The sequence below is a fragment of the Trachypithecus francoisi genome, unplaced genomic scaffold (assembly GCF_009764315.1).
Source record: "Trachypithecus francoisi isolate TF-2019V2 unplaced genomic scaffold, Tfra_2.0 Contig01440, whole genome shotgun sequence".
NCBI classification, from domain to species: Eukaryota; Metazoa; Chordata; class Mammalia; order Primates; family Cercopithecidae; genus Trachypithecus; species Trachypithecus francoisi.
In genome coordinates this window covers 26,920,649-26,947,239 of record NW_022681431.1, presented here as the reverse complement: position 1 = coordinate 26,947,239, position 26,591 = coordinate 26,920,649, and the positions used below count along the sequence as shown (strand labels likewise).

The 26,591-nt window shown below is 45.7% G+C and overlaps 1 protein-coding gene across 4 annotated transcripts in view; it reads right to left on the bottom strand.

Annotated features, from left to right (window-relative positions):
* Positions 1-24,571, bottom strand: part of PLEKHA2 (pleckstrin homology domain containing A2) — a 94,094-nt gene extending 69,523 nt beyond the window's left edge. Inside the window, exons 1-2 of one of the 4 annotated variants that reach the window (XM_033231646.1) lie at positions 5,523-5,693; positions 5,080-5,174 (exon numbers count right to left, since the gene is read on the bottom strand). The gene's annotated coding sequence lies outside the window, so the exon portion shown is untranslated. Of the gene's footprint in view, positions 1-5,079; positions 5,175-5,522; positions 5,731-24,450 lie in introns of those variants that run through there. The other 3 variants (XM_033231650.1, XM_033231637.1, XM_033231666.1) reach the window with 3 other exon arrangements.
* Between the last annotated feature and the right edge of the window lie 2,020 nt (positions 24,572-26,591).

Sequence of the window (26,591 nt, the reverse complement as noted above, 5' to 3'; positions counted from 1 at the left end):
AAGAGGACTGTATGAAATAGAGCAGACAGGAACTGAGGTGTAGAGATATGGAGCAGTCACTCACCTATTGCTAGAATACATATGGACCACATCAATGGAGTTCACATATGTTTAGATTTGCAGTACACATCAAAGTATACTGTGAAGCCAACAGGGCCTTCGCAATGTACAAGCCCAGTAAAAACAACAGCAAAATGCAAGCATGGCTATTTGAGAACACATCCCTGAGAATGGGTCAAAGATTATAACTTAGGAAGTGTGGAAGCCTCCACTTCCTACTGCTCTAACATGGCCGCATTTTGAAACTGTCACGATAGCAGATTCCAAATAGTGTAAGGCGGGAGAATAAAGTGCAAGAGAAGGAAATGTACTGAGAACAAGTTCCCAGAGGAAGTGCAGGGTGAGGAATGCAAACATGTACAGGAATGAGGCGGAGGGAGGATCAGACAGGGTGCTGGCTTGACCCTGAGATAGCCCAATCCCCGCTGGACCCTAGAACTTGGAGTAGAGAGCAAGAGATACTCAAGAAGGAATTTTTGAAAAAATATAGGCCGAGAGGGGCGTAAGGCAGGAGTAACTGGAAATTGATACCACTGCAATAAAGATGCCAAAAACAACAAAATATTTCAGACACTCATGACCTCTCTTCACAGCAGCCTCATCTACGTTCAAAGAAAATGTGGTTGTTGGAGCCTGCAGGAAACAAAAGCTTGCCCAGGGCTGAAGGCTCATCAGACCATCTCCACCAGAGAGGGCACCAGTGCAGGCACACAGCCACACTGGCTTTACTGTCTAGAAAAGCTGAGATCTCCAACTCTCAGAATTGTGAAAGTCCCCCCACAATGAATTCAGTTTCACTGTAGGGCTTCTTAACAACAGCTGGCAGTCCTGGAACTCTAAACTTCATTTTATAATGGACCATGTCAACCAGAGGGTACTAATACATGGGCAGTAAGAGAATGAAAAGAAAACATCATTTTTCCCGGCCGGGCACAGTGGCTCATGCCTGTAATCCCAGCACGTTGGGAGTCCAAGGTGGGTGGATCACGAGGTCAGGAGACAGAGACCATCCTGGCTAACACAGTGACACCTCGTCTCTACTAAAACTACAAAAAATTAGCCGGGCATGGTGGCATGCGCCTGTAGTCCCAGCTACTCGGGAAGCTGAAGCAGGAAAATCGCTTGAACCCGTGAGGCAGAGGTTGCAGTGAGCCGAGATCGCACCACTGCACTCCAGCCTGGGTGACAGAGCAAGACTCTGCCTCAAAAACAAAAAACAAAAAACAAAAACAAAAACATCATTTTTCCGACCTAATGGCCTTTTGCAAAGTGCCAGGGGTGGGGCAAGGGAGTGGTGAGCGGGGAGCATAAATGGCCTAGCTGTGTTCCTCTAAAGACATGTGCTTCTGTCTCTTGATTTAGGGAAGGAGGAGGGGCTAGGCGTGGTAAGGAGGATGTGCAGGTGACAATAATCAGTATGAGTATTTAAAAAAAACTTTTCTTTTTTTAGAGTCAGGGTCTCGCTCTGGTGCCCAGGCTGGAGTGCAGTGGTGCGATCATAGCTCACTATAACCTCAGACTCCTGAGTTCAAAGAATCCTCCCGCTATAGCCTCCTGAGTAGCTGGGACTACAGGCACACACTATTACAGCTAGCTAATTTTTCTTTTTTGTAGAGATGGGGTCTCACTATGTTCCCCAGGCTGGTCTTAAACTCTTAGCCTCAAGTGATCCTCCCACCTCAGCCTCCCAAAGCCCTGGGATTACCGGGATGAGCCACTGCATCCAGCCAATGAGTATTTTTGAGGGAACTTTTGCAAGAAGATGACCATTCAAAAGGGTGTGCTGATTTCAGTTACCTATCCCAAGCGTGCAGTGGAGTGAAGGGAAAGAGCATGAGTCTTGAGCCAGATCTCGAGCCAGACAGACCTGGATGCAAATGCCCACAAGTTGCTTAACTCTTCAGGGTCTATTTCCTAATCTGCAAAACGGAGATAATTGCTTTACCTACTTCAAAGGCTGCTGTGAGGATTAAATGAAACAATGTGTGAAAAGCGCTGGACACCCAGACATTGGGTAAATATTGTTGTTGTTAAAGTGCAAGTGTGGGTGCCTAACAAGGAGTACATGGTCATCATTACTACTGCAACGTGGCTTAACACTGGGCAGGCAGCTGCTGCATGCACACCTCCATCCCTCTAACACCAATGAGCAAATGTCAGTGAAAAAGCTGCAACTCTGGGATCCCTCTCACAAGGAAAGGCGTCAGCTTCCCTCACTCTTCACTCAACTCCAAGAACAACCACATTTTATATCTCTAAAAATTCTCCAGGAGGTTTAAAACAAAAAGTCCAGGCAATTGGCTGACTCCTTCTTGGCCAGGCTACCCTGAGAGTTAACAGAAACTTAGACATGCTCATCAGTTTCCAAGGAAAGGATCCTAGAGCTGCCTCTCGATCCGGCCACGGGCAAACACACCAGCAGAGAGCTGCTTTACAAGGGGCCAGCCGAATTTGAGTCCCAGCCTTTGCACTTTAACTGCAGTGCTTCTCAAGAGTAAAAGGACAAGAGGACCCAGCTTCCCATCCTCGTCATCTCTGCTGACCAGGCACTGTGGGCAAAAGGCACACCACAAGGCCAAAGCCCCCAAGCCTTTTGCCCACACTAGGCCAATATTAGGAGCCCCTGCCCCAGCAGGGCTGGCACCTCCACAGTGAGAAAGCCCAGTTCTGGCTTTAATGCATAACAAATCACTTCAGTCAACTAGGGTCAGGGCAGGGAAGGGGCTTTCAGAAGGAACTATAGAGTCACTGCACCAACCCCCAGACTCCTCTACCGACAGGATGGGGCCGCATCCCTCCCACCTCTCCGCTGCCCTATCTCCCCCGCCTGTCCAATTTCCCATCTCAATAATGGGCTTATATCAGGCAGGGCCAGGATTCTTCTCTTCCCATAGGCCAACACACTATAATATTTGCTTCCCTTCCTTCCTTTCCAAAGCCTACCAGATTAGATTGCTGGAGTCCCATCCAGCTCACTGAGACAGATGGAAAACGGAAAGTTAGGCAACCCAAACTGTTCATGGTGGAAAAAGAGAGAGGGGGCAGAGCAACCCAGCATCGCAGCACCCAGATCCTCTTTTCCAAGCCCTAGGTCTATCACAACCAGAATAAGTTGAGCCCCAGCAGTTTCCGTGAATCAGAAAAGATATTCTGATGCACTGTTGTCTGCAGCAAGCTCTCATCTGAGTCATCCAGCCTTTCAGCAGGGGCATCACCCACCTGTCCATCTGTCCCATGAATTGGACAGGAGACCAATGCTGCTTGGGTCTTCCTAGTATCCTAGCACTTCAGCAAACACTTGGCAAGGCAGTGGGAGGGCTGCTCTGGGGCTCAGCTGATAGAGCTCATCAGCCTTCCCCTTCCCACTTCTGCAGGACAAAAACCTGCACCAACCAAAACCTGCATGTCTTCAAGATTTATTTTAATCACTCTAAAATACCGAGCTGAATGTGGTTCAACTCACTACCATGACATGATGGAAACTGCAGGCCCTATTTCCTTACACAGAAGAGAGAAGAAGCAAGCACCAATGACAAGGAAAAAGAAAGGTTTGCAAAAACTCTTCACCAAAGGGCAGGCAGTTTCTCAATCAATACCAAGGTAATTACCCATCTGTGAAATGAGCAAGGCTCCCATTACCAGCCAGCTAAAATCCCACTAGGAGTGCTACAGACAATTTATAGAAAGTATGCTGTAATGTACAAACAGGGTCAAAGGATACTTAGATGTAAAGGCAACATCCAGACTAATAACTCCCATGTACCAGCTTGGTGAACCAAATTCCTACAGGTTTGAGGAACAAGGACACTGCTCTTTTCTCTGCCATTTGGACAAGTGTAAACAATTCATGTGTTTGCATTCATTCATTAAAGCAACAAACATTTACTTAGCACCTGGTACATGTCATACGTTGGGCTGGCTGTAATCTAGACTACAAGCTAGACCTCTGATAGTGCAAAAATCATCCGCCTTCAAGCGGCACATGGTGAAGAAGGCTAACGTCTGAGATGATGATGATGATGCTTTCTAAAAGCTTGCTGTGGCTTCTCAAAACAAGTGGGGGCTTACAAGTCCTGTAAGCTCCGCAAAGAAAGGGTCTAGCCCTCCAAAGGTAAAGGAAAAAGAAAAAAGATTTGGAGTTGTGTTTTGTTCATTACTGTCTTGCATGTATAATAAATGTCAACTGAATGCAACTGAAATAGAAAACAAAAACTTCTATTCTTTCAAGACCTTTTGCTTTGCTGTTTCGGAAGGCTTTGCAACCAACGAAAAACAATGACAAAAGAAGGGAAAATGGGACTTGGTCAGATATATGAAGAACACCATTAGTGCAGTCTTGGTACTTCAGCCCCAAGTGCATCTACAGCTCAGCCTTCAGAACCCCCAGAGCCACAGCTGGCTTCCTGGTGTGGAGCTCTCCCCTCCCTCTTCTCTGCCGTTTACTGTCCTCTTAAAACCCCACTTGGAGCCCTAAAGAAAGGGGGCGGGCAGGAAGAAGGAATGAGAAGGGGAAGATACATCCTGAACCTGCGTTCACCAAGAAGGAAGGAAGCCAAACCCTAAGGCGAGGGCCTGGGGGCAGGGCTGGCCCGGAGGAGGAGATGTGAGGGTGCTCCGGCTGCAGCGGGTCCTGCACCCCTCTCTGGGCGTGCGGGGACATTTTTCCATTCTAAACGGCCTAGCTTCCCACCCTCACCCACCCTTCTTTTTTCTTTCTTTTTTTAAAAATTTTGGTGAAATCGTCTTCAGGACTGAAGGAGAAAAGGGAAGCGTGTGAGGTGAAGAAGAAGTTGGTGAGAGAACGAGAGCTCCCCTCGAGGGCTCACCCAACCTGGCACCGAACCTGCATTTTAGGGCAGTCCTTTCCACTGTATGGAGTTCCAGAAGCCCAAAGGCCAGGCTGCACCCATAGGAAAGGACCGGTGTCCTTAGGGGAGCCTTCTAGGCCTGTCATTTAATAAGGTAGTCGGGGGAGAGAAACAGGAGTCTCCATGGCCCAATCGTACCCAAGGGACTTGCCTGGGGACGTTCTCTGCTCTCCTCCCCTCCCGCAGCCCGGGCAGTCGTTGCGGGGCCGGTGCCCCAGAGCCAGAACCCGCAGAGAAGTTTCGCTGCTGCAAACGTGAGAAAATGCAGCTCAGCAGAACTCCCGCCCCCACCCTCTCCGCGGCCCCACCCCCGCAGCCCGACCCCTGGCGGCGGCGACCTTGGCCACCCGGGGCACTTGGAGGAGGGGCTGCCCTCGGGGCTCTCCCGGAGGGCTGGAGGAGGCCTCCAGGGTCTGCGGCCACCTCCCCTCGCCTGTCAGCCACCAGGACGGGCGTATTCAGCCCTGCGCGCGCGCCCCTCGCGCCCCTAGGCCAGGGCCCCGCCGGGGCGCCCCCTGCACCCCCAGCCGCGCCGGCCCTCGCGCGCCCCTCTGCGCCGCTCCGCTCCTGGGCCCGCGAGGGCGCCCAACTTACCCCCCCTCCGTGCAGGGGCCGGAGCTCGGGCGGGGTGCGTTACATCCGGCGGGGTCGCCCCTCCGGCCGCCGGGTCCGCCGCGCTCCGGGGATTTCTGGGTCTAGCTGCCAAACTCTCCGCGCCTCTCGCACCCTTCGCTCTTGTCTCCCCCGTGCCCCCTCCTTCTCTCCAGTCCCTCGGCTCTTTTTTCCGGGTTAATTACGTTTCGCATTAAAGCAAAACCCAGCCCCGGATGTGAGTACAATGCTCCGCGGAGCCCGCCGGGGAGGGAGAGGGGTGCCGGGGCGCCGCGGGCTGGGAGGGGGCGCGGCCGGGGGCCGGGCCCGCGCAGGGGAGGCGGGGGCGGGGCGCCCCGAGGCTGCGCCCGAGGCAGCCTGCGGTCCGCGCCTGGCAGGTGGGACCCGCGCCCGGAGACTACTCCGCGGGGAGGCCCGGCCCCGACGCTCCCTGGGGCAGCAGGTGTCCGGGCAGGGGGCGTCCTCGCAGGAGGAGGCGAGCTGGAGCGCGAGCTCCCTCAAGAACCCCATTTCCTCTGACCCTACCCAGCGACCTCGGTCGGGTCTCCTTCGGATCCTGAACCCTTAGACTTTGGGGACCGAGGAGTTGGGGTCAGAGTTAGGGTCCCAAGAAGAGTGGCATCTTCAGGTTGTCCTAAATGTGCCCTAAGAGACCAGTGGGCGGGAACGCTCTAACCAGGGTTATAGGGACTTTAATTTCTTTATTTTATTTTTTAATTAAGACAGGGTCTGGCTCTGTCGCCCAGGCTGGAGTGCGGTGGCGCAGTCATAGCTCACTGCAGCCTCGACCTCCTGGGCTCCAGCGATCCTTCTGCCCCAGCCTCCCGATTTGCTGGGACCACAGGCGCCTACACCGTGCCCGCTGGGACTTTTTCGGTGTGGCGCGAAGACTCCCTTCCTGCCCCCAGAGCATTAAGGTGCTCTGGGAAAAAATGGGAAACAGGCAAGCATGTATTACTACGTAGCCCTCGCCAAGAGGAACTAAGCTGCTGTGCGCCGGTCCCGCCCCTGCGCTATCTTATTTGATCCACGCCGCAACCTATGGGTACCAGTCCGGTTCACGGTGAGGAAACCGAGACTCAGAGGTGTGAAGTAATTTGCCCTGGGTCCGCAGTTAGTAAACGGCAGGTCTGTCAGGTTCTGACACCGGCCTCCCACGTGGGGAGAGAGACATTTGAATATGCATCAAGTCAGGTGGGCAACATCCGAAACCAGAAAATGTAGTGGATTCGCGCGGGCCTGCAGGGGCTGGCGATCCTGATGCAAACGTTGTTAATCAGGTGTAAATCCTACGAGGCTTTGAGAGAGGCAGGCAAAAGAAGACGCTGAGGTTCTCCAGGACAAGGACTGGATTTGCAGGAAAGAGGAAGAGGCTGGGGCACATTCCTGGTGTTACAGGAGAAAGGTGGCCTCTTATGTCTCCACGACCGGAGGCCACAACGCCTGGGGAGGGGGGCTCTGGCCGATGAGCCAGGACAGAGGGAGAAGGACAGCCCGCCGCACATACCCCGAAAGCACCAGTGATGAAACCACACAAGTTTCCTCTTCCATTTTGATTGCCAAAGCAAAAATGAGCCGCGCTAGTCTCTCAGGTGTGAAAAAAAAGACTGTTTGCTTTAGAGCATTTTGCTTTGAATGAGAAAGAAAAGGGAGGCGATGGGGGAAAAAAACATTTCCCTTGAAATAAATACATCAATGTCTTTTTTTTCCCCCTGTTCAGGGAGGTTTTTGCCACTAGAACAAACTGAAGAGCATCTCCTCTGGAACCTCGGAACCTGAATTTGAAGCCAGCTCTGCCGTTTACTGACTTTGACCCCCGAGCAAGTTATTTAATTTCTCAATGACTCTCTTAGGAAAAGTCAGTGAGTTAACGTTTGTGAAGTGTTGAGATTCCTGTCGAACATGAACTGGTGCTATGTAAATGTTTTTTAAATTTAAAAATTAGATGATCATTTTCAGTGTGAAAAGCAACACAATTCCATCCAGCTCCAAGCAAATCCGACTGGAATTGAGGGTTTCCAGTATGAGCAATGAGGTAAATTTCTCAGATTTCATGGTATGGTTCATATTAAACTCATAAAACTCTACTCCCCGTGGGGCTGCCTGAGTCACTCCGTCACAGAGCCACAAGTATTTCCTGAGCACTACTGTATTGGATGCTGGGAGGCAAAGAGAAACAGAAGGCCTTGGGTGGCAAGAGAATACAGGTGTCTCTAGAAGGCTGAAGCAGCCTTGTGCCCTGGGAATGGCACAGAGAGTAAGTGCTGTCAACTTTTAGAAGGACAAGATATAGCCAGGGGCAGTGACTGATGACCTGTAATCCCAGCACTTTGGGACACCAAGGCAGGAGGATCCCTTGAGCACAGGAGTTCAAGACCAGCCTGGACAACTAGGGAAACTTCATCTCTACAAAAAATTTAAAAAATTAAATTAGCCAGGTATGCACCTGTGATCCCAGCTACTCAAGAGGTTGAGATGGGAGGGTCACTTGAGCCCAGGAATTTGAGGCTGCAGTGAGCCATTATCATACCACTGCACTCCAGCCTGAGTGACAGAGTGAGAACCTGTCTCAAACAAAAAAAAAAAGAGAGAGAGAGAGAAATGTGTCTCTGTATGGGGTACGGTGGGGGAGCTCAAGAAGGGAGTGGGCTTTGAAATGGGACTTAGATGCATATGGTTTAACACCAGTGGGAGGAGGCCAGGAACATGTTGGACTGAGGGAGGGTCATCATCAGTGCACTCAGGGAGATGCTCATACTTCACTGGAGCCCCATTTACTGCTACACTTGTCCCTGGCCAGGACCCGGCCCCAGTTAGATGACAAATCCTGCACCAATGTCTACTCTCTTTCTTATTCCTGGATCTCCCAGAGCTTCCTCAGAGGACCCCCACCCCCACCCTCCTCTCATGTTACGTTGAAGCAGGGGTCAAGTGAGTCTGTGCCCTGCTATGTTTTGCCATCCCTCTCTCTCTTTTGGGGGGGCACTTTTTTATTGTGATAAAGTACACGTGACATAAATTTTACCATTTTAAAGTGTATATGTCATGGCATTTGATAAATTCACAATGTTGTACAACTCTCATCACTGTCTAGTTCCAACCAATTTTCATCGCTTCTAAAGGTGACCCCATACCTATTAAGCAGTCACCTCTCATTCTTCTCTTCTCCCAGCCCCTGGTCACCACTCACTTGCTTTCCATCCAGTCTATGGATTTGCCTATTTCTGATATTTCATATAAGTGGAATCATATCATATGTATGTGGCCTTCTGTGTCTAGCTTCTTCTTTTTTTTTTTTTTTTTTTTTTTTTTTGAGACTGAGTCTCACTCTGTTGCCCAGGCTGGAGTGCAGTGGCATGATCTTGGCTCATTGCAACCTGCGCCTCCCAGGTTCAAGCGATTCTCCTGCCTCAGCCTCCCGAGTAGCTGGGATTACAGCCCCGCACCACCACACCTGACTAATTTTTGTATTTTTAGTAGAGACGGAGTCTCACTATGTTGGCCAGGCTGGTATCGAACTCCTGACCTCAAGTGATCCGCCCGCCTCGGCCTCCCAAAGTGCTGGGATTACAGGCATGAGCCATGGCGCCTGGCTGTGTCTAGCTTCCTATGTTTACTTTTGCCATCACTTCACTGACACATTTTGAAAGTACAGTATTGCTGTTGCCTAATTGTATACTTTAATTTTGTTCAGTGCAATGAACAGCCCTGATGTCTGAGAATGTGACACTGTATCTGTGGGGAAAGGGATGTCAAAAAAGGACCTTTGACATGTGCTGTTTCAGCCCCCTTGTTGTACCAGGGTAAAATAAAGCTCAACAATTTGCTCAAGGTTTTGAAGCTATAATAGTTAGTGGCAGAGTTGGTTCTAGAACCGAGTAGACTACCTTAGAATCTTCTAGTGTTTGCATAGAAACCTTGCCACCAAGATGAAAACTTCTGACCTGGAACCTACGAATCTAAACAGTGCTTATGCACTACTCTAAGCATTTATTTATGTACTTTCTATTCATTTTCAATGTTAATAGCTGGTTAGCTGGATAACGTAACAACCTCCAGTGGTGAGCCAGTGCACCCTGCAGGGAACTATTTTTCTCTGTCCTCATAGATACCCATTACATAAGGCTGCAGCTGGGGCCAGTTAGTTCTGTGAGGGAAAGTGTGGGGCCAAAGAGGCCAAGGTCATTGGTTTGATTCTGGTTCAGGCCGGTTCACTTTGCACAGAGATGAATTGCTCCAGGGCTACACATTGCACCTCTAATGTTAGTCAGTCATTTTATAAATAATTGCTATGGGTTTTGACAGCAAAGTATGAATAGTTCTGTGCCATCCATTTCTAGAATGATTACTCAAACTGCCATTGTTCTATTCAGTCCAATTCATTCCACAATGATCTGAACCCATTACCATTTTTCCTCCTGTATGTCTTGCATTTACTTATTTTCCAGTTACTTACTAATTGCTAATTGTTATGCATGTATTATCTCATTTAAGCTTTATAATGACAATGACTCTGCCATTATTTTATGGTGATGAGATGGCTAAGTCTTAGAGATAAAGCGCTGATACAAACCTGGACAGCCAGAGGCCAGAGCCTGGTCTCTTACCTACCGAGCTACACTGGTAGATGCAATGTTAGGCCTTGTGAAGGATATAGAAAAACATAAAACAAAGAAATGGGGAAAGGATTCCCTATTTAATAAATGGTGCTGGGAAAATTGGCTAGCCATAAGTAGAAAGCTGAAACTGGATCCTTTCCTTACCCCTTATACGAAAATTAATTCAAGATGGATTAGAGACTTAAATGTTAGACCTAATACCATAAAAACCCTAGAAGAAAATCTAGGTAGTACCATTCAGGACATAGGCATGGGCAAGGACTTCATGTCTAAAACACCAAAAGCAACGGCAGCAAAAGCAAAAATTGACACATGGGATCTAATTAAACTAAAGAGCTTTTGCACAGCCAAAGAAACTACCATCAGAGTGAACAGGCAACCTACAGAATGGGAAAAAATTTTTGCAACCTACTCATCTGACAAAGGGCTAATATCCAGAATCTACCAAGAACTCAAACAAATATACAAGAAAAAAGCAAACAACCCCATCAAAAAGTGGGGAAAGGATATGAACAGACATTTCTCAAAAGAAGACATCCATACAGCCAACAGACACATGAAAAAATGCTCATCATCACTGGCCATCAGAGAAATGCAAATCAAAACCACAATGAGATACCATCTCACACCAGTTAGAATGGCAATCATTAAGAAGTCAGGAAACAACAGGTGTTGGAGAGGATGTGGAGAAATAGGAACACTTTTACACTGTTGGTGGGATTGTAAACTAGTTCAACCATTATGGAAAACAGTATGGCGATTCCTCAAGGATCTAGAACTAGATGTACCATATGACCCAGCCATCCCACTACTGGGTATATACCCAAAGGATTATAAATTACTCTACTACAAAGACACATGCACACGTTTGTTTATTGCGGCACTATTCACAATAGCAAAGACTTGGAATCAACCCAAATGTCCATCAGTGACAGACTGGATTAAGAAAATGTGGCACATATACACCATGGAATACTATGCAGCCATCAAAAAGGATGAGTTTGTGTCCTTTGTAGGGACATGGATGCAGCTGGAAACCATCATTCTTAGCAAACTATCACAAGAAGAGAAAACCAAACACCGCATGTTCTCACTCATAGGTGGGAACTGAACAATGAGATCACTTGGACTCGGGAAGGGGAACATCACACACTGGGGCCTATCATGGGGAGGGGGGAGGAGGGAGGGATTGCATTGGGGAGTTATACATGATATAAACGTCATGCACATGTACCCTAGAACTTAAAGTATAATAAAAAAAAAAAAAAAAAAAAAGAAAAACATAAAACAAGACTGTTCCCTCCCACCCCGACACTTCCTATATTTATCATCATTTAGAATCTCCATTCCATTGCACCTAGCAATTGCATATCCAAAGAAAGTTATATGGATATATAGATAGCAATACGTGCACACACATATGTATTATGTATTCACTGCAGCATTGGTCATAATGGTAAAAATTGGAAATCGCTTTCATGCGCATCAAGAAGGGATTGAACAGGTGCATTGCTACAATCTTATGCTATGCTACACTTAGAAAAGAATGAGGGCTGGGTGGGGTGGCTCATGCCTATAATCCCAGCAGTTTAAAAAGTCAAAGCAGGAGGATCACTTGAGCCCAAGAGTTCCAGACTAATATGGACAACATGGCGACACCCGTCTGTATGAACAATTTTTAAAAATTAGCTGGGCATGGTGGTGCACACCTGTAGCCTCAGCTACTCATGAGGCTGAGGCAAGAGGATCGCTTGAGCCCAGGAGTTCAAGGTTGCAGTGAACTAAGATCCCACCACTACACTCCAGCCTGGATGACAGAACCAGACGCTGTCTCAAAAAAAAAAAAAAAAAAAGAATGAGGTAGATATCTATGTGAAAAATACTATATATTTTAAGTGAAAAAAGCACAGAGCTTTACATATAGTATGATCCCATTTCTGTAAATAATTTTTTACATGAAAAAGGTCTATAAGAATACATTCCAAACTGTTAACCACAGTCCTCTTAGGGCAGGGGGAAGAGGGGTGATAATGGTGGATTTCACTTTCTAAGAGATGTATTGTGTGAGGGTTCATTTTTTTGCAATGAGCATGCATGTATTTGGTTATTTTTAAAAAGAAGAACAGGAATGATTAATATTTTTCATACAATTTAAAAGTTCCATGAGAAAGAAAATCATATTGCAACCTTTGAGGAGCTCATCTCTTACTAAGGAGGGAATATAGTATGTACAGAAATAACTATCATAAAAGCCAGAAACTGATACATGCAAGGGAGAGCAGAGATAAAATTCCCTGGGAAGATTATCAACCAGCTGTGGTTGAGAGGGGCAGGGGAAAATGCATGAAGGAGATGGCCCCTTGCAAGGACCTTGAAAGAAAGGTAAAATGTAGAAAGGTGAAGGTGAATTCCAGATACAGAGATGATCAGAGGCAAAGCACAGAGCAGGAGTGCATGGGATCTATTCAGGGAGGTGTGGCTGGTACAGTTCAGCTGGAGCACAGGAGGACATACGAAGGATTTTCGTGGGGAATGAAACAGGAAAGAAAGGTAGCTGGAGGGTCTTTATTGCTAAGCCTAGGAGTCTGTACTCATTAATAGGCTTCAAGAGCCACTGAAGGCTTTTGAGCAAGGAAAGGACACAGTTGGAAGTTAACTGGCTCTGATTTCATAGTTACCGGCTGCCTAGTAACTAGACTCTGACACCCAGCTACCTAGTTTTGACTCCTGACTCTGTCACTAATTAGCTGATAGCCAGAGACCAGTGACTTCTCTATGCTGGGTGAAGAGAATGGGGAAGGTGGTGATGACAGATAACTGTCTCATACCATGGCATCTGGGATTCACTGAATTCATGCTTTTAGGGAACATGGTTAAGTGCTGACAATATTAAATTTGAAAAATCAGTATCAAACCTTTGAATTTAAATACTCATATTTCATTTGAAACTTTTATCCCAAAGAGCTAACACTTCATGATAAATTATTAACTCTTCTTTTCCCCCACTTTCAGGAAATTAGAGATTTTTCATCTCATTTTACAGATGGAAGAATTTAGGTTTTAAGGAGAGCGATAGCATCTCAGAATCACACAGCCAGTCATGATCTGAATCCCTGGGTTCTGAATAGTAGTTCAGTGACCTTCCCCCAATACTTAAGGTTGTCTCTTAGCTCAAATTCGCAGAGCCTTGAGAGTAGGAAAATGGGGAGTGGAAGAAGCTTAGGAAATTTCTGTTTATAGGGTAAGGGAAACAGCAGTAAAGGACAGTAATAAAGTAAAATCAAAAAAGAGAAAACTCTGGTGGAATATATGGGAGTTTATAAAATCAGACTTGTAAAATATAAACAGGAGATATACATATAAATATATATACACACACACATATACATGCATACTTACATGTGCTAAAGTTATTTCCTAGTAAAAAAGTTTGGAAAGCATTGCTGTACTGCTAAGTCTGACACTAACAGTGTCAATTCTCAGCCTCAGAACTGAGTGTGTGTGGCATCCCCAGAAATAACAGTCTGCTGGCCAAAAGCACCATTCCTATTGATTCATGCTGATGGCATTGTTTTCCCATCAGTTTGAATAAGTGCAGTGCACCATTTGGAATCCTGTATCCTCAGTGTTGCCCTGCAATTAGAGGGAAGAACTGGGACTTCCCAGTTCAGAGTGAAAGAATGAATAGGTACTTAACTTTGGATCTATGACCATGTTTTAGCACTATGTTTGACATTATTTTTGCTTAGACTAGTTAAATAATTCACTACTTCAGTACTGAGCCCACACAGGGGCTACTCTTAATAAATACTTGTGGGTGAATATATTCAAAGTTATTAGCAAGAATAAACTCTAGCCAGTCTATTCCAAGAGCTGCCTATGGTAGTCAGTGAAGTGGGTTGACTTTTACATCAGCAATTCCTAACACAAGCTGATTATTACAAACCATAGAAAACAAAGAAAAGCAAAAAGGATATTTGGACACATGGACTTAACGTCCTTTTATTATTTTGTTAATAGGCAATATATATACTCAGTACAAAGTTCAAAAGAATTAAATATTCTTTTCCCCCCACTCTCAGGGAATTAGAGACTTTTCATCTCATTTTACAGATGGAAGAATTTAGGTTTTAAGGAGAATGATAGCATCTCAGAATCACAAGTCGATGCTTCCCTGCTTGACTTCTAAATTCTTGTGTTCTCACATACAAAGGAGTTACCAATTATTTTTAAAAGTACAAAATAACAGGCTGGGCATGATGGCTCACGCCTGTAATCCCAGCACATTGGGAAGCCGAGGTAGGTGGATCATGAGGTCAGGAGTTCAAGACCAGCCTGGCCAACATGGTGAAATCCTGTCTCTACTAAAAATACAAAAAATTAGCCAGGCGTGGTGGCAGGAACCTATAATCCCAGCTACTCAGGAGTCTGAGGCAGGAGAATTGCTTGAATCTGGAAGGCGGAGGTTGCATTGAGCCGAGATAGCGCCATTGCACTCCAGCCTGGGCGACAGGGTGAGACTCCATCTCAAAAAATAAAAATAAAAAGTACTAGTCCCAGCTACTCAGGAGGCTGAGGCAGAGAATTGCTTGAACCTGGGAGGTGAAGGTTGCAGTGAGCCCAGATCATGCTACTGCATTCCAACCTGAGCGACAGAGTGAGACTGTCGCAAAACAAAAAAATAAATAAATGAATAAAAATAAAAATAAATTAACTAATTAAAAAAAACAACATAGAACTAACTTCATCCTCAAAAAATACTTGAAAATACTTGCCATGTCTGGGCATGCTGGCCCACACCTGTAACCCCATCACTTTGGGAGGCCATGGTAAGCAACTGCTTGATCCCAAGAGTTTGAGATTAGCCGGGGCAGCATAGTAAAACTCTGTCTCTACTACAAATACAAAAAGTCAGCCAGGCATGGCACCATGAGTGTGTAGTCCCAGCTACCTGGGAGGCTGAGGTAGGAGGATGATTTGAGCTCAGGAGGTTGAGGCTTCAGTGAGTGATGACTGTGCTACTGCACTCCAGCCTAGCCTGGAGGACCACAGTGAGGCCCTCTCTCAAAAAAAGAAAGAAAGAAAATGCCAGTCTGCGGATATATTTTACAAAAAATTGTAGCCAGTTTTGTGTCCAATCACATTAAAACTCCTGCTACTGGAAAAGAGATACAAAACCTAGTTAGCAGCTTGAACTCTGAGTCCTAGTGAAACTCAGCATGAGTCACTGGAGACAGGTAACTTGCTCAGGAATCTTCTTCCAAATTTCATCATAATTTGTATGATGACTCCACATGTCCATCAAACTACATTAAAATTAAGTGTAGCACCAGGTGGAGAATTAAGGACGGTCTAGCTTAATGCCTTCATTTAGCAATTAAACTATCACAAACTAAATTTATCCTTACGCCCAATACTTAATGATGCTGTGGGTGTTTTAATTGCCTGAATGACCAAACGCACCCTTCAGTGTCTGAACTTGTCATAGTTCCAGCTCCCTAAGAAAACATATAGGAACATGGTCACCTTTCTGGCAACTTCAGTCTCTGGAACAGAACTCTGAACTCATAAGGTGAGAAGAGAAGGGCCTCTGAGTAGCTAGCCAAAGTTCTGGGAGCTTTTCTTAGGTTTGATTATTGATTCCAATTGCATATCTCATTTCAGAAAGCCTGGCAGTATGGTTTCCTAGCCCTGAGCATATCAGAAACCTCAGGAGAATGGAAGAACCACTGGAGAAGTGGGTGAGAGGGTGTGGAGGAGTGCATGGGTTTTGTTTTGTTTTTTTGAGACGGAGTCTCGCTGTGTCATCCAGGCTGGAGTACAACGGCACAATCTCAGCTCACCGCAACCTATGCCTCCTGGGTTCAAGCGATTCTCCTGCCTCAGCCTCCTGAATAGCTGGTATTACAGGCACGCGCCACCACACCAGGCTAATTTTTGTATTTTTAGTGGAGACGGGGTTTCACCATGTTGGTCAGGCTGGTCTCGAACTCCTGACCTCATGATCCACCTGCCTCAGCCTCTCAAAGTCCTGGGATTACAGACGTGAGCCACCATGCCCAGCCGAGTGCATGGTATCCAGTTCATTCCTATACCCATAAATGGGATTGCTGAAAAGCTAACTAGCATTCCCACAGGTTACATGTGCTTAAGACAATCTTCATCATTCCTGGGGATGACCTTGGAGTAAGATGTGGTTGAACTGTGTGATCAGTGCCTTTGTTTTAGGTGGAAAGTGCTACGTGGTTTTGCTGGTAGGAGGGGTGGCCTGGTCGGGGGATGGCAGTGGAGATCACCCCTGCAGTGATAAGAGCAGTCTTAATGATTCTCTCGTGCTCTTTTATGTTTTTAAGATATTACATCATGTGCATTATGTATCTTTTTCCTAATAAAAAGTTTTTAATTAATGTTCATAAGACTTAACAAATAAAAAGCCTGGAAAAAGTGTACAAATTAAAAATACTGTACCACACTGAGAAAAACCACAATGAGATATACCTATACACATATCAGCATGGCTACAATGAAAAAGGGTGACAGGCCAGGTGCAGTGGCTCACGCCTGTAATCTCAGCACTTTGAGAAGCTGAAGCAAGCAGATCGCTTGAGTCCAGCAGTTCGAGACCAGCCTGGGCAACATGGCAAAACCCCGTCTCTACAAAGAAAAATACAAAAACTTGCCAGGCGCAGTGACATGTGCCTGTAGTCCCAGCCACCCGGGAGGCTGGGGAAGGAGGGTTGCCTGAGCTCAGCAGTTCGAGGCTGCAGTGAGCCATGATGACACCACTGCACTCCTGCCTGGGTGACAGAGCAAGATCTTATCTGTAAAATAGATAAATAAATATAAATGTAAATAAATAAAAATAAACATGCAACTATCATAGGACCCAGCAATTGCTCTTCTGGGCATTTATCCCAGAGAAATGAAGACTTATGGTATTCACACCAAAACCTATACAGGAATGCTTATAGCAGCTTTACTTATAATAGCCAAAAACTGGAATCAACCCAGATGTCCTTCTGCTGGTGAATATCAGACAAAATGTAGTCCATCATACCATGGAATACTGTTCAGTAATAAAAAGGAACACGCTATTGATACACACAGCAACCTGATGAATCTTCAGAGAATCATGCCAAGCGAAAAAAGCCAAACAAAAGGTTACATACTATATGATTCCATTTATAGAACATTTTGAAAAGATAAAAGTATAGAAATGGAGAACAGATTTGTGGGTGTCAAAGGTTAAGAAGAGGGTATGCACTGGGCATGGTGGCTCACGCCCGTAATCCCAACACTTTGGGAAGCTGAGGCGGGCCAATCGCGAGGTCAGGAGTTCGAGACCAGACTGACCAACACGGTGAAACCCCGTGTCTACTAAAAAAATACAAAAATTAGCTGGGCGTGGTGGCACGCGCCTGTAATCCCAGCTACTCAAGAGGCCGAGGCAGGAGAATCGCTTGACTCAGGGAAGCGGAGGTTGCAGTGAGCAGAGATCAGGCCACTGCTCTCCAATCTGGGTGACAGAGCAAGACTCTGTCTAAAAAAAAAGAAGTGGGTATGGTGGGAAGGAAGGAAGTATGAAGTATGTGTGGCTATAAAAGAACAATACAGGCCGGGCGCTGTGGCTCAAGCCTGTAATCCCAGCACTTTGGGAGGCCGAGACGGGCGGATCACGAGGTCAGGAGATCGAGACCATCCTGGCTAATACGGTGAAACCCCATCTCTGCTAAAAAATACAAAAAACTAGCCGGGCGAGGTGGCGGGCACCTGTAGTCCCAGCTGCTCCGGAGGCTGAGGCAGGAGAATGGCGTAAACCCGGGAGGCGGAGCTTTCAGTGAGCGGAGATCTGGCCACTGCACTCCACCCTGGGCGACAGAAGATAGAGACCATCCTGGCTAACATGGTGAAACCCCGTCTCTACTAAAAAAAATACAAATATTAGCGGGGCATGGTGGTGGGAGCCTGTAGTCCCAGCTACTTGGGAGGCTGAGGCAGAAGAATGGCATGAACCTGGGAGACGGAGCTTGCAGTGAGCCAAGATCGCACTGCACTCCAGCCTGGGCGAAGAGCAAGACTCCGTCTCAAAAAAAAAAAAAAAAAAGAACAACACAGGGTTACTTGTGCTGATGGAAATGTTCTGTGTCTTGGCTCACTCAATGTCAATATCTTGGTTATGGCATCTCACTATGATTTACAAGAGACTACTACCATTCAGGAAAAGGGGGAAAGGCTATGCAGTACCTCTGAATTATTTGTTACAATTCCATGTGAATCTACAATTATCTCCAAATACAAAGCTTAATTAAAGAAAGAGGTTTTTTGTTTTTTCTGACGGAGTTTCGCTCTTGTTGCCCAGGCTGGAGTGCAATGGCACAAATCTCAGCTCACTGCAACCTCTGCCTCCCGGGTTCAAGCGATTCTCCTGCCTCAGCCTCCTCAAGTAGCTAACATTACAGGCATGAGCCACCACGCCCAGCTAATTTTGTGTTCTTAGTAGAGACACGGTTTCCCCATGTTGGTTAGGCTGGTCTTGAACTCCTGACCTCAGGTGATCCGCCTGTCTCAGCCTCCCAAAGTGCTGGGATTACAGGCGTGAGCCACTGCGTTTTGACAAGAAAGAGTTTTAAAGCCAAAAAATTTATTGTGAGTGTTCTCTGTTTGAATAGATGTTATCTATTTTTTTTTTAATCACTTAAGGACAGGTGCTGTGGCTTATGCACGTAATCCCAGCACTTTGGGAGGCCGAGGCAGGTAGATCGCTTGAGTCCAGGAGTTTGAGACCAGCCTGGGTAACATGGCAAAACCCCATCTCTACAACAAATAACAAAAATTAGCTGGAGCCAGCTAATTTTTGGCAGAAAAATGGATGGAAGCAACCAAGGTGCAGTGGCTCAAGCCTATGATCCCAGCACTTTGGGAGGCCGAGACGACCAGATCACTTGAGGCCAGGAGTTTGAGACCAGCCTGGCCAACATGGCAAAACTCCGTCTCTACTAAAAGTACAAAAAAGTAGCCGGGCCTAGTGGTGTGCACCTGTAGTCCCAGCTAGCTGGGAGGCTGAGGCAGGAGAATTCCTTGAACGTGGGAGGCAAAGATTGCAGTGAGCCGAGATCATGCCACTGCACTTCAGCCTGGGCGACAGAGCAAGACTCTGTCTCAAAAAAAAAAAAAAAAAAAAATATATATATATATATACACACACACACACACACACACACATATATATGTGTGTGTGTATGTATCCAGACGTGATGGCATGCACCTGTAGTCCCAGGTATTCAGAAGGCTGAGGCAGGAGAAACACCTGAGTTCAGGAGGTCAGGGCTGCAGTGAGCCATGATCGTGCCATTGCACTCCAGTCTGGGTGACAGAGGAGACCCTATCTCAATATATGTGTGTATGTGTGTATATATATATAAAACTTATGGACTTATGGTGAACATTTATCCCTCTTGATCCTAGATAGCTGAGGCATCCCTATTTATGAACTCCACAGACTAAGCCCAGTTTTGCACACTGGGGCTAGCAATCCTTAAATTCTGGGGGGCTATCATTCAGTTTTTAGTTCTGACTTAAAGAGCAGCACTTCATTCCTCTCCCACCTCAACGGCTACAATCCCTCTCACATAGCTGCCCCCATGAGCACTTCCTCTGCTCTTTGGGCATTTGGTTGCTTCCATCCATTTTTCTGCCTTCCTTAAGGAGAAAGTTTCAACACTTGGAGAAACTCCACCAGAACCTCACCTGGTATTTGAGAAAGTTTCTCTCCAGAGCAGAGCAAGGTGCACATGAAGGTTGGTTAGTTTCAATGTGTTGCCATAAATTCTGCCGTGGCTGTCCCCTGTTTTCAGAAAGTGACATCATGGTAGCAAGCATCACATTCAGAAGCAAGCATTACAGCAGAAGTCTGTTAGAATGCAGCCGGTAATTATGTGTTCCTGAGTGCACCATGAGTCAAATTGGGGCCTCCGAAATGTAACTGCATATTCTTGAAATAGTACATCCAGGAGGTCTGGGGGCTGATTTATTTCTGGTTTCTCCAATTTAAGTCCTTATACTATACTGTGACCCTGTAACTAATACCCAGTTCAGAGTAGAAGAGCGGCAGAGTGCAGTACAAAGAATTTCAGACTAGGAACCCTCTGAAATTATAGGGACAATTATGTCTACCGTTTCTATTGTTCCAGGTTGTAAAGGATTAGGAAATATAAGTATTATGTTGTGAACAGGAATGTTAGTAAGAGGATGGTAGAAAGCAACAGCCTTTGGCCAGGCACGGTGGCTCATGCCTGTACTCCCAGCACTTTGGGAGGCCAAGGCAGGCGGATCACCTGAGATCACGAGTTCAAAACGATCCTGGCCAACATGGTGAAACCCCATTGCTACTAAAAAAATAAAAAAATTAGCCAGACATGGTGGTGGGTGCCTGTAATCCCAGCTACTCGGGAGGCTGAGGCAGGAGAATCGCATGAACCCAGGAGGTGGAGGTTGCAGTGAGCAGAGATTGCACCACTGCACTCCAGTCTGGGTGACAGAGTGAGACTCCATCTCAAAAAAAAAAAAAAAAAAAAAGCAACAGCCTTCACGCTTTTCCTTACCTACAACCCCTAAAATGCTGAAAAACTATGTATCTCTTCACACACTTTAAAGTTTGACGTCTATAACTTTTAATCGTAGCTTTAAGTATTCACAAGGGATGTATTCTGCAGTTGTTAGCATGGGATGTTTTGAAATAAAACTGTCGTATCACTCTTTTTAATGTGTCCAATAGAATCTAAGTACCATAGTAATATGACACTATCATTCATTTTTAAAATTGAACAAGCAGTTCTTTGACAGCCAGAAATGTTAAATCTATCCCTTTCTTCCTTGAACTATACTTCCATTCCACTTTCCCTAAAGAATTGTATCCAAATGTCAGCTATTTTTATGCTTGAACATCTTTTATTGATTGCCCTATCATATTTTCTGAAACAAAAATGCATATGCAAATTGATTTTACAATGTTAAAAAACATCCTGTGTCCATAAGGCTGTAAGTGTTAAAACAGTTTTTGAGACTAAGTCATCATTACAATTATTAATAACAAGATAAAAATATAGTTTATTGATAGTTAAACAAAATACAGTAAAATAGCATTAGAAATTAGTCTCTTAATGAGATAGATGAGGATGGATTTTTAAATATATGTACGTTTATATGTTTACATACATGCATCTATAGCAAACAAGTATATGTAATGAAGTTAAGTATTCATCAATTAATATCACTTATTGCAATAATGAGCAGGGTGTAATGTCAATACTTCCCCTATTTCTTTTTCCTTTTTTTTTTTTGAGACGGAGTCTCACTCTGTCTCCCAGGCTGGAGTGCAGTGGCACAATCTCGGCTCTCTGCAACCTCCGCCTCCAGGGTTCAAGCGATTTTCCTGCCTCAGCCTCCCAAGTAGCTGGGATTACAGGTGCCTGCCACCATACCCGGCTAATTTTTGTATTTTTAGTAGAGATGGGGTTTCACCATGTTGGCCAGGCTGGCCTTGAACTCCTGGCCTCAAGTGAGGGCTGCTTCAGCCTCCCAAAGTGCTGGGATTACAGGTATGAGCCACCGTGCCTAGCCCTAATAATTTCCCTATTTTTCATTTTTACGAATGTAAGCTCTGAGCAGCTTTGGTCACATTAATACGCAGATGAGGCTGCAAGGACTTTTGTTATGACAATGTCCAGGGCTGAAGAGAGGCAAGAAAACTGGGACATAACCCAGAAAGGCTTATGGCTTCAAAAGGGATCCTGGAATGACTAAAAACACTTTTGCCAGGGAACCTGAGATCTGTTTTTCAGTAAGGCCGTATTTGGTAATATCATTCAATTACGTTAGAGATCTTCCTTCAAAAATTATTCTCTGGGGAGGCTTTTTATGCGTGGGGTTGGGGTATAATGGGAACACTCTCTACTTTCCACTCAGTTGTGCTGTGATCCCAAAACTGCCCTACAAAGTAAAGTTTTGCTTGTTTGTTTGTATTTGAGACAGAGTCTTACTCTGTCACCCAGGCTGGAGTGCAGTGGAAAGATCTCAGCTCACTGCAAACTCTGCCTCCCGCGTTCAAGCAATTCTCCTGCGTTGGCCTCCCAAGAAGCTGGGATTACAGGCACCCACCACCAAGCCTGGCTAATTTTTGTATTTTTGTAGAGAAGGGGTTTCACCATGTAAGCCAGGCTGGTCTTGAACTCCCTGCCCTCAGGTGATCCGCCTACCTCAGCCTCCCAAAGTGCTGGGATTACAGGCTTGAGCCACTGTGCCTGGCCAACAAAGTTTATTCTTTAAAAATATTCTAATGATTGATCTGTTTGTGGACAATTCAATTAGGTTTTTCTCCAAATTTTATGGATAGCAATGAATTGGGAACCGCTTAGCCTGTGAAAGGATTTGTATCTCAGTTACAAAAGGCTTTCCTGTCTCAACACAAACACAGATATTTCTCATCGTCCCTTGTCTTGGCCCTGAAGGTTTTTATGACCCATGGCCACGTCTTTCTTTCCTTTTTCAGAAGTGAGAGAGCGCTGTTGGGAAAGGAGAGGTGGGAAGACAGAAGCCAGTAGGAACTGGCATTCACTGCATCTCAGGGAGATCTAGACAGTGATTTCCTTAAAACTGTGCCCTCTGGGTACCCACTGTTTAAACATCCTTATAGAGGTGATTTAAGAACTGCCTTGGGCCGGGTGCGGTGTCTCAGGCCTGTAATCCCAGCACTTTGGAAGGCCAAGGTGGGCAGATAACCTGAGGTCAGGAGTTTGAGACCAGCATGGTCAACATGGTGAAACCCCATCTCTACTAAAAATACAAAATTAGCCGAGTGTGGTGGCACATGCCTGTAATCCCAGCTACTTGGGAGGCTGAGGCAGGAGAATCACCTGAACCAGAGAGGTGGAGGTTGCAGTGAGCCGAGATCGCGCCTACAAGAGCAACAAGAGCAGAACTCCGTCTCAAAAATAAAAAAGAACTGCCTCAAATGCACAGAATCCTCGTGTCAGATTTTTAGTCATTTGCTGTTTGTCTGAAATTCAAATTTAACTGGGTGTCCAGTGCAATCCAAGTCACTCTTTTGAAGAGACGAAAGAGATGAGAAAAACTGATACCTAAAAAGTGTGCAGGCCAGGCATGGTGACTCACGCCTGTAATCCCAACATTTTGGGAAACTGAGACAGGTGAATTGCTTGAGCACAGGAGTTTGAAACCACCCTGGGCAACATGGTGAAAACCCGTCCCTACAAAAAACCAAAAAATTAGCCAGGCATGGTGGCTCACACCTGTAGTCCCAGCTACTTTGAGGCCTGAGGCAGGAGAATGGCATGAACCCAGGAGGTAGAGGTTGCAGTGAGCCAAGATCACACCACCACGCTTCAGCCTGGGCGACAGAGTGAGACCCTGCCTCAAAAAATAAATAAATAAAAAGAAAAAGGAGACAGTTCTTTTCTAAAGGTCTTTTCCCTTTCCCTCCACCCAATTCTCAAATGGGCGTACTGCTTTCTCGCCTCTCACAGGGTGCTCCATTTCTACCCCACCCCACTATCTTTTTTTCTTCCTTCTTACTCAAAGCAAAATATAAGCAGACAAAACAACAAAACTGCCAAAGCTCATGAAGGGAAGAAGGCTCCTGGAGGAAACTTGGGTGAGGTAAGGGATTTGAGAGGTGCAGAGAGAAATAGACAGGACATCTCTGTCCTGTCATCCCAGAAACACAGGCTAAAAAAAAAAGGAGGGAGAGCAGCAGTTTCTTTACAGCAGAAACTACATTTATGTAAAATGTGTGAATATTCTCCTTTACAGTCTACCCTGTAGACACATAATAAAAGTATTCCAAGTCCAACTACATGTCTGAGAGTCCTTGGTGCTCTCCTGACCTGTTTCATTGGAATGATACTAACCAAGCCTTCTGGTTTTTTCTTCCCCCTTCAGTTCCCATTCACTGCTGCTGCCCTCTCTCACCCCCTCTCATCTCCCAAGCACCAAAAATAATTTGAATTTCAAGCCTTTTTTTGGCCTTCCTGTGGGTGTGGGAGGACCTCCTTTGGGAATTGTTCTGGTTCTAGTTGGCTCCATCTGTAATTTGGCAAAATGTCTGCACCCTACCCCCACCTTTTCTTCTTAATATAAGGGGAGTTCGGATCCCCACCTCAAAATATATGGTTCTTAGGATAACCAAAGTGACAAGATCCCTCCCAGGGATCCCCCCCCAATCCTCCCTCCCCCGTCCCAAAGGGATCCCCTGAGGGTCTGCAGCCTCCACTTACCCCACCCCTGGTTTTGGAAGAATGACTGTCTCTGAACAACAAAGCAGCTCCTCCCTAGCCAGGGGAAGTTACCTCCAGCAACAGCTTTAAAAGGCAAGGTGATTGCGAGAAAGAGGACGGCGAGATCTGTGCTCTTCAGTTCACGGGAGCCAAGGCAAGTTCCTGTTTCAAAGACAGTTTTAACAACTTAGCAAGTTCAGAGACTCTGAGTCTCTCTCTCTCTCTCTCTCTCTCAATCTCTCTCTCTCTCTCTCCCCTCTCCCTCTCCCTCTCTCCTCTACCCCACCCCTTTGTGTGTGTGTGTATGTGTGTATTATTTTCCTTCTCACTAACTCACCCACATGATCCCTCCCATGGTCCTCCGGGTGACACGTGATTTTCCTTTCTGAAAAAGCCTGTTGCCCAAGCTAGCCTCAAACTCCTGGGAGTTTGCAATCCTCCCTCCTGGGCTGCCCAAAGTGATGAGATTACAGGTGGCAGCCACTTTGGCTGTTGAAATGCATCTTTATTAAAAGTTAAAATATAACCAGGATCTGTAGATGTAACCACCCTACCCTCAATCACCCTGGACACCTGCCTCCGATCTATTTCCACCCCATCTCAGCCATTCCTTAGCTAGCATCTGTAGACTCTGGTAAATGTTTATTATTGACAAGAAAAAGGAAAGGGAAAAAAATGAGAACAAGAAAAAGGACCGCACACTTACGAGTTTTCTATGGTTTGGGGCAGTTTTGTTTTTTAGGTTTTAAAGGTTTCTCTTTGAAAAGATGGTATCACAGAACATACAGAACTGCTCTGAAAATGCAACTTCATTTGCAAAACATTGCATCAAAATATTACATGGTCATGGAATCTAATGAACTAAACATGCGTTCATGAAACTTAAAAAATACTGAGCAATGCATTGAAAAAAGCATGGTAAAAAAAAAAGACAACTCAAGTTAAATAAAAATTACAAAGGTTCTGAACCAATTAATGGCTGGTAATAATGTCATTCAAAAATGCCTTTAGGTTTCAATAAAATCCACCATTTATTTCTGCATGCCTAGTTCTTGAAAAAACTGTTTGAAGCTGTGAGGTAGATAGTGGCCAGGAATTATCATGCTGAGTTAATTTTACACCTGAAAGATACAAGTTTGCCATACTTAAAGCTCTTGTTAGGCCAGGCACAGTGGCTCACTTCCAACACTTTTGGGAGGCCAAGGCGGGTGGATCACCTGAGGTCAGGAATTCCAGACCAGCCTGGCCAACATGATGAAACCCCGTCTCTACTAAAAATACAAAAAGTTAGCTGGGCATGATGGTGGGTGCCTGTAATCCCAGCTACTTGGGAGGCTGAGGCAGGAGAATCACTTGAACCCGGGGGGCAGACGTTGCAGTGAGCCAAGATCGCACCATTGCACTCCAGCCTGGGCAACAAGAGCGAAACTCCGTTTCAAAACAAAAAAAGAAAAAAAAAGTTCTTGTTGATGCTGGCATGAGTTGCTTTTCAGTAAAAGACAATACTCAACTAGTAAGAATGGCATGAGGTAGGATATGTAACAATTTCACCATTCATATACTCACTTTCTGTTTCCTGGTTATATTTTGATTTTTAATAAAGATGCATTTCAACAGCCAGGCAAGGTAGCTCACACTTGTAATCCCACTGCTTTGGGCAGCCTAGAAGGGAGGATCACTTGAGCCCAGGAGTTTGAGGCCAACCTGGGCACTGTAGCAACACTCCCACTCTACAAAAAATTTTAAAAGTTTATCAGGCGTGATTCCACACCTGTAGTCCCATCTACTTGGGAGAGTGAGGTGGAGGATCACTTGAGCTCAGGAGTTGGAGTCTGCAGTGAGCTATGACTGCACCACTGCATTCCAGCCTGGGTGACACAGTGAGAACCTGTCTTTGAAAAAAGAAAAAAAAAAAGGCATTTCCAAGACCTCCATAGGAAGCAGAATTTTTGGTGCCCTGGGACAGATTCAGTTCAAGCTTTTCATGACTTTGTTTCTCCTTGCCCTTTTCTTGATGAAGGCGGTGCTCACAAATTTGGTTTTATTTTTTTTCTTTGTTTTTTGTTTGTTTGTTTGCTTGCTTGCTTGCTTGCTTGTTTTTTGAGACAGAGTCTCACTCTGTTGCCCAGGCTGGAGTGCAG